The 12357-nt window shown below is 42.8% G+C and overlaps 1 protein-coding gene across 12 annotated transcripts in view; it reads left to right on the plus strand.

Annotated features, from left to right (window-relative positions):
• LOC128753696 (nuclear factor 1 X-type-like) overlaps positions 1-12357 on the plus strand; it is a 91410-nt gene that overhangs the window by 54716 nt on the left and 24337 nt on the right. The gene's annotated exons all lie outside the window — the stretch shown is intronic.

A 12357-nucleotide genomic window follows, 5' to 3' on the forward strand; every position in this document is an offset into this window, starting at 1 on the left:
GTGGAGTTAACATTAAAACTTCTGGTGAATGTTTCATCAACTTTTCTGTATTTGATTCTACCTTGAGCTCCCTCAGCCCCTCATTTCTCCACATATCAATAATGTCATCGGCTGCAGCCAAGCCATGCAAGCGCCTGCTCACCAGCTGGACCTATTTGTGGCCACAGTTATGAGAGTGAGTCACAAAATAGTCCCCAATCTTTGTACATTTTTTTTTACAGTAGAAACATATTTATAAAATATAATAAATAAATAAGTCTCCACTGTTGATATCGATGTAGGAGTTTGAAACTTGAAGCAGTGACTCCTGAAGCACTGCATTAAGTATATGAGAACTATATATTCTGAAATGAGAAAAACACTTTTCTTGTTTCATTCTTTTAGAAAGACAATCAATCTCGATGCCCTAACTCCCCACGTCTGTTTATTTTCTTCCCTTCCAACTGATCCCGCTCTTTCATCCGTCTTCCCCGCTTCCCTCGTTCCATCAATTAGCTCATATAAACTCCGCTTTCCCTGATTGTTTCTCCAGCGAAAAGAGTCTCTGCTTTTGATTAAACTCTGGACCCCGCTTTAATGCCATAACCCACTGCGACGCACAACACACCCGGTACCACCATCATCCATTATGTCGAGCCCATCTGAGCGGCGGTTGTGGCTTGTGCAACCAGACTCCGATTGACTCAACCCATGTTTCTCAGAGTACCACCATCCTCAGATGTAGTATGATGCGTTTGTTTGTGTCTGTCCGCACTGTCCTCACTCACGATGCACCGACACCTAATTATCTGAGCACACACAAATAAACACAGCGAGACATGTACTCAGGTGTTCGTATGGGAGCTAGAGGGCAAAGACACCTGTCTGCCAGCTGTTTGTTGTCCCCTGGGGTGTTTCAGATGTCTGACTGACAGGTGAGGGGGCCCGTGGCTGAGAGCCACAACACAGCTGGCCTTGCCCAGATGTAGAGGAGGGACAGGGAACAAGTGTGTATGTGTGTGTGGGAGTGATTGTTCTTCTGGCTGTCCAGTGTTTAGATTAGCTGAGATATGTAAAACAAAAATGATGGCTATCTCTTTGACCCCTTATATTTCCGACTATAGTGAGGTCACCACAACATCTTTGGTTGCTGTGGTTATTACCAACACAGGTTATTCAAGTGCAGCTGTGAATGTGTCCCGGATGCACTGGGGAATGATTTAAATCATATAAACATGTGACACATGGACTTCATGGTCCCTTTTTTTTTATCCATATATTGGTCTTAAGTGTTAACCAATATGATCATAAAAAATCTGAGATATTTGCTCATTTTCTGACACCGACATCAGCATCCCTCACTTTTTCTTGCTGCTCCCTCCTTCCTTCCCATCACTCCCGCTCTCCTTCCTTCCCTTGTAGCCTGTCTTTCTCCGGTTCCCTTCATCTCCCCTTTTCCACATAAAGCTGTTTTTCATAGAAGCCCATGCAGCCTGGAATAGCATTCCCCCGGGCGCTGCAGGGTGAAACACTAGACTTTTCTGAGCCCCAGCCAAACAGATGCTGGCTCTTGGAGTCCCACCAGAAATGAGCTTTTCTGCCTATTTCTTTTCTCTTCCCCTCTCCTCTAATTTATACTTTTGTCACCTCTGTGCCTTTTCTGTCTTCCTTGTCTGGTTCTTCTGACAGTTTCTCACAGTTATCTCTGGTCCGTAGCCTGCCGTCATCATCGGTGATAAATCTCTCCATGTCCTAATCTCTTCATAAATTGTCTTTGAGCCAATAAACTGTCTGCCCTTGGAGGAACGTTCAATCTTTGTGACAAGAAACATCTTCCTCCCATATTCATTCTAACGGATTCTAACGGCCCCTTCTTTTGTAGTAAGCGTTTGTAGTCGTAAGAAGAAGTGCGCCTTCATCTTTGCCCCTATATATCCTCCTTTCTGCCTCCTCTCTGTCTTCCCCATCAGCACTCAGCCTACCTCATCCCTAAGTTTTTACATTTTGGCAGAGGTTCCTTTCCTGCCCCCATTCATCTCCTCCTATAGCTTTTTGGGCTTTCCTGGCTCACGCGCAGTCTTTAAAATTTGCTTGAACTCAAGGACCTCGCCGGTTACGTAAATGGGTTAAACACAGACACACATGTGCTCATATACTGTATGTACACACACCGATGGCGGCTCATACAAGCCTTCCTTTCACCACACACACACGCGCACACACACACACGCAAGGAGCACTATAGAGCCAAACTTGGCTTTGCAGCTTTTGGCTGGCGTTCAACTCCCTCCCGGTCTCCACTATCGTTCACTTGCTGATGCAGTGTTTACATGAGCTGCCAGTCACAACCAAATCAAAAGCTTTTCCCTCCAAGCTCAGAACAGTTGGGGGCCGAGGAGGTATGCTACGAGTAGGAATGTTAAAAGTGATTTGACTAAAGCCATTTTTGGTGTTGAATGTTGCCATTTGTGCCAATGTGTCTGCTCTGCGTCTAATCAACCCCCATAAAACCTACATCTTAATGTCGGGTTTGCTTCAACGTAGAGCTGCAAATGGTTCTTGACACAAATATATTCACAGTTCTCTTTGCTTATTTTTACATTTGGCAGTACCGGGTGTTTTTGGAGATGTAGTGAGAGAAGCCTTTAATCAAACCATTATCTGATGACTTATTAAACATCTGGCGCAGACAAAAAGGCTTTCATGGTTGGGATGAACCCTGTGAACCCACTGGTGTGTACATCTGTAGCTCTAAGCGCCATACGCAGGTGGGATTAGATGTAGTTGTGCTGAAAGTGAACTAAGATTGATGACGTGTTGAGGCATTGAACCGTCGATCACTGGCGATGATACCACCTTCGCAGTTCCTGATGATGATGATGGCACTATATTTATTTGATTCATATGGTGAGGCACGCTTTACAGGGCGGTGGAGTAAAAAACGGCGGTCCACTCACCATATGTGCCATGAGACATTTTGTGTGTCGCTAAGCTTGAGCCAAGAACAGGATGATGTGATGAGTGACTGTGGTAAGGAGGTGATTGAGATTTAGATTTAGGGAAAAGACGTTAAGCGGGATGGGCTTAGAAGCTTAGTGCCAAGAGTTAATGGTAGGGGGTAGCCCTTATATAAACTTGAGCTAACAAGAAGAAGAATTGCTAAAATCACTCTCATCTTCAACCCAATGTAGACCGTTTCTTTTGGAAAGTTCTGTGGCAATTTTCCTCAGAGCTTTGCATTCACTTTGTAATGGATTTAGACATAAGTGATGAAGATGGATGCAGCTTCTGCTAAAACAAAGATGACTTTTTTGAGGCTAGAATGAGGCTGAAATTGTGTGTATTGATCCTGGGAAATGAAGCAAAGCATCTGTTAGATGTTTCTGACAATCCACTGACCTTAAATGATGGTGATGCAAGTGTCTGTACATTTGCAATTGAAAAACTAACTTACTGACTGACAGCTACATTTATTTTCTTTCACACTCTCTGCTGCCCGTATGCTAGAAGTTCTAGTTCAAGGGTGGGTAACTTAAGAAGACTGTTGTGAAAGCTGTCAAGTCAAAAGCCACAAGGAATTAAACATAATTTTGTTCCTAAAAAAAGTGCTGTTATGCTAAGATGTTATATGCTGAAAGTACGTTGAGTTAAAACAATGATATTATTCAATTCTTAAGTTTGGAATTATTATTATATTATATTATTATTACAATATTAATGTTATATTTATAGATTTTATTTAAAGATTATCATCATGTATCATTATAATTGGAAGATCTTTTTAAGATAGTGAATATCTTAAAACGGAACTGTGAGTTAAACGTGAATGCGATATTATGGCGCTTTATTAGAATTACAATTTCTATTTAGAGGGACAGGAATACTGCTAAGAGTTGTTGGAAAATAAGAATTTAGAATTCGTAAAACAGTGTAATAAGGCACATGGCCAACTGGCCGCCCACCTCTGCATCAGCATCTTTGGTATAAAAGATGAAATACAAATTAACGCCCATCTTGTCCATTAATTCCAAATTAACAATCAATGTTCTTTTTGGTCGGGTTCTGCATGAATCCAAAACCTCCATCCCCGCCACATTATACTGTAGTAGAAAAAGTGTGTGTTAAAGTTTGCATTTGCAGACAGATGGCGATCTTATTTACTGTACATCAACAGTACATCAACAACCTAATTTATCCACATCTGCTACGCTCTTGCCTTGTTTTTCCCAAGCAAAGCTGTTTAAGACTATAGCTTGGCAGATTGTGCTACCATTTGCTGAATTTACAGGGTGTAATTATCTGATCATGGTCTTACCTTTGGTTTTACGGCGGTGCTTTTCAGCGGATGGCTTTCACCTTTTTTACGCGTCTTCCTTTCTATTAACCAATGCACGTTTGTGCAAGTAGCTTAGCAGTTTCTTATGTCTGGTTTTCGGTTTGTCCACTGCCACTGATGAAGGAGTCTGATAAAAGTTATCAAAACACATCCGTCTTTTTTCCCTGCACGACAAGTTCAAAAGTCTTTAGAAGTAACACTTATATAAGGTCCTATATTGAGCGAAGGCTAGTCACTCTTAGTGTTATTTACTAGCTGGTGTTGATGTGTTATGAGCACAGATTACTAACCTCAATCCAAGGCACAGCCAGTGCTTTTTGTACTGGACTGGGCTCTAGTTTCTGCAGACTAAGCTGATGTGATAGTTCACTTTTAATGCCAGCAGGTCGTTGAGTGATTTCCTTGCTGAAACAGGTTTTTGGTGAACTTGTATATTCTTGCCATTATTAGTGCGTCTAAGAGCTTTCATCGTCCATGCACCTATCCTCACTCTCACCCGCCCACCCCATCAGTCACACGTTCCTGCATAAACTCTGTTGGCATTGCGTATTTCTGCGTTGCCTTCAGGCTGGCCCTCGCGCCTGTCTCCAGCTCCCCCACATGACCTCACCGTCCATCCCTCGCCACATCTGCCCTCAGCAGACCATACAAAGGACAAAGACTGACTCAAGCCTGACTGTGTGTTTATTTAGGACCATTTATCTTTTCTTCCTACTAACTTCTCTCTGCATGTCAACACCTATTTCCATCGACAGCTTTATCTGTGATCCTGACTTACTTGGAAAAACAAGTTGAACATGACGTGTAAGAATCAACCCTTATCAGTCTGACTCATATTATACAGCCTTCGTGGCTGTGATTGGAAAGTTCTGTTCACACCCCTTCGTGCATAAACAAACACACATACACACACCATTTCCTCCACTTCCTGCGCAGTCCTGGTTGGCATCATCCTCAGTAACAGTGCCAACAGGTCAAAGGTCACCTGGCTACTGGGTTTATGCTCTGTGTCCTTGCGCTGCTGTGTTTCTATTGTGTTTGTGTGGGTTGCCAGCGTCACAGTACGGACTCTTTGATCAAGTTCAACGCCATGTTGCTTTCACTCAGCGTAATATGCAGCATTTACTGTATAGGCTGAGTTGTTCCATCCCCCATCGCACTCGTCCTTTTTTCTAATTCTACCCCCTGCCTAGCCATCCTCCCACTGTACCCCTGTGTACGCTTGGCACAGAGTGGCCGAATGAGTCACTTGAAATCTCCCTGCTTCCTGTGAGACATTCTGTGCTTTTGTCCAGCTCAGTTAATTCTCTGTATGTGCCGGCCAACAGTCTTTATCGCCCGGCGTATATAAGTAACTCTCATCACGAAACTCAGCGGCTATAAGAAATTAAGAAAATGACACTTATACTAATGCATTTAATGTCATTCAAACCTTTTGCTTTAAAATGCAGTTGTTGTTTTTCTCCGAATAAATATTCATCCACGTTATAATTTCCTCCATAAATCTGCTGTATTACCTTCTTAGTGTGTATAATGGCGTCTCTCTGGAGAACGGAAGTTATGAGATCTCCTGTAATTGCAGCGCCTGTTTTACCGTAAGTGCCCTAAACAGACCCATCGATGTATTATTATGTTTTCAAACTGTCACAGCTGCTCCAAGTTTTAGTTTAAGCGTACCTCTGGAGAAAGGGACTCGACAGCAGGACTAATGTTTATTGCTGTTATCACAGTGGCACTTTGGAGGAGTTGGCAACCTTGCTCTGTAGCACTTTGGAAGTGCGTGGAAGTGTCCAAACAGTGTGTGTCTGTTGAGGATGTTTTCTTAATGTTATCATCACGTCCTTGATTTTGCAAGTGTACGAGTTTTTTATGTGTGTAATTCGTATTCTTTTATGTGTCTAGCAACAAGCAAAAACATGATGGGCACAAAGGCACTGTAACCATGAGAGTTGCATTGAAATATAGATGTGATGAGGCAATCTTCGCTGTCACTGTATAGGTCCCATCTGATGGTCATTTTGGGCGTCTAACATATGAGAGCCCAGTAGAGCACGACTCTCTGTAGTTTTTAATTCTCCATAAATCTGATCTGCGCAGTTAAAAGTCTGCCTCGCCTTGCCATGACCACGCCCCCTTTGATGCACTTGGTTAAGACCAGTGGAGCAGGAAACAATGATAAAATGAATATTAACATAGTGTCAGCGAATGGAAATTCTTTTGTGACCACTTTATTTTAGATTAAATGAAAATTTTCTGCAGGTTGCTTTAAGAAATCTGTACATAACTACAGTACATGAAAGCTGAGGCACCAAAGACCCAAAGTAACAACCCATATACATGAAATAGTCAGTTTTGCATGGCAACAAAAGGTCAAACTTAAAAACAATGTAGTTGGGTTGATCTCATAAAATCTTCAGTATTTCAGCATATGATTTTGAACTATTACACTTTTTAAACCAATGCGTACTCAGCCATGTTGAGCACTTGTGATACTTTCAAACATCCGACTTACTGTATCGTTGAAACTTCACTTCACTGAGGTCAATCGTGGCACTACCTATTTATTTCATTATTACTGTAACATATTTCCTCTCATTCTTCTGCTCCTATCCTGTCTATTCGCATCCATAGCCTCAGACCAAAAGATGCCGATTTCAGTCTCCATCAATCGGCTCTCGGTTTCTGGCAGAGCTTTGTTTATTCCCAGCCACACGTTATTCCCATTACAGAAGGTCATTTGGAGATTTCCTTTTTACATTTACATCTGAGTGTCTTTTTTTCCAAGCTTTCCATCATTTTGCAGGATTCCCCTTCTCATACTGATTCTTTGTCAAATCAACACTTGGCTTCTAACGTCGAGATGAAAGTCAGTGGAAACACTTTCTTTGATCATTCTTGCGTATATGCAATGTGTGGGATCACGCTATCCGAGGCAGGGATAAGCTCCAACCCACATCTGCATATTATACTCGTCTACAAATTTCAGTTTGATTTCATTTACGTCACATCTCTGTCTTTTCATGTCTTTGTCTTGCATTATTTCTGTTCCTGGCCTGCTTCTCTCCTCAGTCTAGAGTGAAGTCTGAGCTAGACTCTTGGCCCAAGGCCTTGATGCTTTATTTGCATTTCATCATACTTTCTGTCTGCCAAGAAAATGCCTCCTGGTGGTTACTCTCCCCACTGCAGCTGCCTCTCTACACGGAGTGTGACACTGATGTTTGTATCAAATCGGAGCTGTGTAGGTAGCAGCAAAGGGTAAATGTAACACCGCAGCCCCCACTGTTCCTCCTTCCTTCTCCCTCCCCCCGTTTTCCTTCTCTTTCCCTTTCCGGCTTTTGTGCAGCTGTATTTATTTGGACGGCAGCAGGGCAGCAGAGACACTAGTCCTTAATACACTCGGGCCCCCGCCCCAGTTGACTCCTTTACTCTAAGAAGAGATGGAAGTTGTCAGGGTAATAATACCGGTGTCAACACCACTTACTGGACAGTTATATCAGTATCAGCTTGGCAGGGGGATGTTCACACTCTGTTAGGTAGGGTCATGAACTGTGCAGGGGGCCCCTGAGTTAAACACACACTCTTATGCACAGGCAAATATTCAGCAAATGAACTGTAATGTACCCATTAATGCTTGTTGAAAAATAAATGTTTATGTTGGATATTTTAAATGAAACTTTTCTTTCAATAAAATACAATACAGTACAGTTTCAGTTGATGTTGTTGAAAGATAGCAACTGTCGAAATGAGAATGGACTCCTGAAATTAATTGAATATAATTACATCTCGCTGAATCCAGAGTAGCAGGGAGCCAATCCCTGAAGCACTGGGCCGGAGGCACAGCACACATTAAAAGACAGCCACTCGCTCAACTCTGGATACTTTAGAGTCACTCATTCATCCAGGGATTTTTTTTGGACTGTTAGAGGACACATCATTCGGGAAGAGCACAATTGACCTTGGGTTGCAGTGTGTCTGCAGTATCATAGAACATCTATCTATTTCGTAATTGGGGATTATGTGGGTCAACTATTTGTTTGTTCTCTACATGGTTCAGTATTCCATGTGTGGTTCCATGGTGATGGTTTGGTTAGTACCAAATCAAAGAAACTAACAAAGAAAACAATTTAAATATAAAGTACTGCCTATGTATTTTTACATTAACATTTCATTGCATTTTTTACTACTACAAATCCTATATGTCATTTGTAGCAACTACCTCTGTGTTTTTGTTGTGGTGAGATAAAGATTTAATGAGAGATCATCGTAAAACTTTGAACCGGGCAGATTTTATGTACACATATATGTAGACTAAGTGATTCTAACTTAGTGGCATTCAAGCTGAAGATACATATATTGGTGGTTTTCCTCCAGAATCACTATTAATACTTCCAAAAGTGATATGTCTTTCACTTGTTTTTTGGCAAACAGAGGCAGTAAATGTAGAAAAATCATTTTCTCGTCCTGCTACCTCAAGAGACAGTGCAGAATTGTCCTTGAGCAAAATTTCCAAGCTCTAATTGCTGTGTGGAGAAGGTTGGCACTGGTGCCACAGTCTTCGCCTTGACTGTACTGAGGCAGAGTATATTCAAAATACTTGGTAAGTGAAGGTGCCAATTTTCCCAAATTGATTAGTAGAGGCCATTGGGCAGGTTAATTAAGTAAATGTCCTCAGTTGATTTTCTTAAAGCGCAGTTATTGGCTGGAATTGTGACAGCTTGCAAACACCCTGATGACTTTACTAAGTCTGTTTTTTTTTATGCAGTTGGGAACCTCACTGGCAATTCTGTGTGTGCATACATTGGTAAATGTAGAGACACTTTTCGGGACCATGCTATTGGGACCTGAAGTGGCTTTGAAGTGAGGAGAGGTTCTGAACCTCACCACCACTGTCCTCATCCATCTCATCATTCCTTATAAAAACCTTTGACACCGCACAATACACATTCGCTTCTTAGTCCTTTGTATCTGCTCATCCCATCAGTGCCACAGAGTCGTTCTTAGCTCCCCAATACTCATCTCTCAGCATCTCTCTCTCCTGGGTCTTCTTGCTGTGGTGCTGTGCTGCTGGCAGAGCGTGGGCGCAGGCGGCACACAGACGGGCGCACAGATGGGCAGCAAGCTGTGCAGAGCAGCCAGACCCACCTGCTCCACGTACACACATGCACACGCACGCACGCACACACACACACACACACTGTGTGTCACACTGCCTCCCTGGCACAGTGACATAGTGATTCAGGGGGCAGAAACACAAATAGTATGCCTTCCATTTACCTAAGCATATCCGCTACATCCCTTTGCGTAACTGTTTTCATTGTAGTACTAATATCAGTTAAAGGTATTTTTGCACAAAAAATGTGCCTCAAATATATTTATACTCGGATAAAATGAATAAATATAATAGCATAATGAAGGTCTGTGTGGGATAGCCAGGGGGATTATGATGGTTTGGTACATTTTAAGCGCATTAGGGATTAAAAAAAGGTCAGAATGTTTAGCACCATACCGATAAACCTCTTAAGCAAAACCCAATAGGGAGGCTGTAAAAGTGTTATCCTGTGTTTTGGGGGGTGGGAGGGAGGGCGGGGAGCACAAAATTGACATTTGTTCCAACAAAGAAGGAGAAGACCCAAAAGTCTCAAGTTTCCACATCTATGTTGCTTGACTCACAGTGTGGGTGCAGACTGCTGCAGAAGGCTGATGGTAAATGTTTATCACAAGTACCATAGGAGAAAACCAGCTAGTGTGATTGTCACCTGAAATGTTAGCGTCCATTTTTTACACGCCGTCGGGTCAGGAATGACATGTCTGACTGGCCCGTCTGTCTGACCTCTGATGGCAGCAGGTTAAGACGGCGCATCCCAGAAGATCAGTGAGCTAAAGCCTAATTTGCAAGTGATCATCCACATGTTGTTGGCAAACGGTAGACAAGCCGAGCGACCTAGGCTACCAAAAGGTCAGCGACCCAAACATAGGCGGGTTCCAGGAAGAGTTGTTGCAGAGCCATGCACGAGCAAAGCAAGAATAGAAAAGACTTGTGTGTATGCAGCTGTGAATGTTATTTCTCTCTTTTTGTTGTTGTTGATCTCAATGAATTTTCAAATAGGATCAAATTCTTACCACTGTCTTTTAATCGATCAATTCAATGAATGTGTTTCAACTTGAGGCAGCTTGATTCCCAGAGGCGTTCTCTTGCGTAAAACCCATGAGATACTCATAATGTCAGAAACATTCCATCCCATGCGGCGCACTTTTAATTAAACGCTATTGGTCGGAGACGTGCACTTCATTTTATCAGCAGCGCAACAAAAACTTGTATTTTTCTTGTTAAGTGACGTGACATTTTGCTGTAGGCTGAAAGGTTGGAAAGTTCAGCGAGATGATGGTGCCGTGGCATCTTGGGGCCGTCGGGCTAAAACTGGCATTGCTCAATAGAGGGCTTGTGAAGGCTGCGGTGGCAAGATAAGGGGGTGGATGTTTGGTTAGCTGGGTGACTGGGGAGGGTTTGTCCTGGTTTAGACTGCTGTTTGAGGCTGCAGCGGACAAAGAGGTGATAACTGCTTACCAACCTCCTCCATTTTACCTTTCTATCTTTTTTTAATCGACTGCCTGCTTCAGTTTTCTAGTACATCAGCTGCCAACTGTAAAAATGCTGTGAAGTGATACCACTGCTTATTTCTGATTAAGCTAATGCTAGGTATTTATATTCTTTTTTTTTTGAAAGCATCATCTTTATTCATTTGTTAGTTGCTTCTACTAGAGCTGAAGATGAATTCATGTATTTTACTTTCCTTACCTGAACAGGCTCCACAGTACTACTATTGAAAGCAAACACTTGTGGTTCGAGTTTGTACCGATATTTATTTCCAGGAAGACGTTTAGCTTGAAATATTGTCGAGCTCCTTGATGAACTGAAGGTAGAAGGTCCGTAGACGGCGGACTGTTTTCTCAGCAGCTTACATATATATATTTACTGCATGTGTACCTCAGTGTTTGTTCACATATGAGTGTGTGTTTTTAAATGTGTGCGCTGCGGGAGCACAGCTTCGTATGTTTTGGAGTGAGTGCCGTCAGTTAGCTGGAATGCGGCGCTACCGCCAATGCTAAGATGGCTGCCAAGCTCTAAGATGGCTGCCAGAAATTCACCCCGGCAGTGATCGAGAGACAGACAAGAGTGAGAGATGCAGCATGAGAGGAGAGAGGAAAGAGAAGATCGGTTTCATTCTTTCTTTCATTCTGGCTCTTGCCTGTCCCTCCGTGGATATGCGGTGCTTCGTAGGCAGCGAGACAGGTCTGTTATTGTTTCGGCTCAGTAATCTGTGGCTTAGTGAGGCTGCAAGGCAAGTGCTGCTGGCAAGAATCTCTGTGCTCTCTTATCACCTACAGCCTGCAGATAAACACATCCTTTGACTTGCATGTTAGCAAGCTACGACGCAACACAGCCTGAATGAACGGGCCCTCGTATTTTCACATCCAACACACGCCAGTTCTTCACACTGTGCCTCCCGAGCATCTCAGACACGTGGCTGCACTGAACGAAGGCTCTGACACAGCTTCTGACTTTCTGCAAATTCATGAACAATCTTTGTAGCATTTCTCCTTCCAAAGAAACCGATCTTGCCTCCATCTTGTCTGAAACACCCAAGCCAAGATAACGATATTCTTAAAAGTGTGAAACCAAAAAAATAGAGAAACAGCTTGAGCGAGCGTGGTTGTGTGGGTGTGTGTTGATACGCAAGTGCCTATGCGTAAGGTGCTCTATTTATGCAAAGTAAATCTCCTCCAGCGAGAAGGTATTAAATAGGATTAGGGCGCGGGATATGATTGCATGGTTAGATACTTAATGGTAGTGCAGCGCATTGTAAATCATCGCACCTTAAGTCAGAAGTGACACCCGACTGAGGAGAAAATACAAGTTCTTTTCTGCTCACTTGAGCGACCTGATGCAGCAGCAGTCATGTCCTCTTACAAGTCAATATTGCTGTTTGACACTGTCTTCTAAGACAGGGGTGCTGAACCTTTTTGATCTCAGGGCCCATCTT

This window comes from Synchiropus splendidus, chromosome 2, assembly GCF_027744825.2.
Source record: "Synchiropus splendidus isolate RoL2022-P1 chromosome 2, RoL_Sspl_1.0, whole genome shotgun sequence".
Lineage (NCBI taxonomy): Eukaryota > Metazoa > Chordata > Actinopteri > Syngnathiformes > Callionymidae > Synchiropus > Synchiropus splendidus.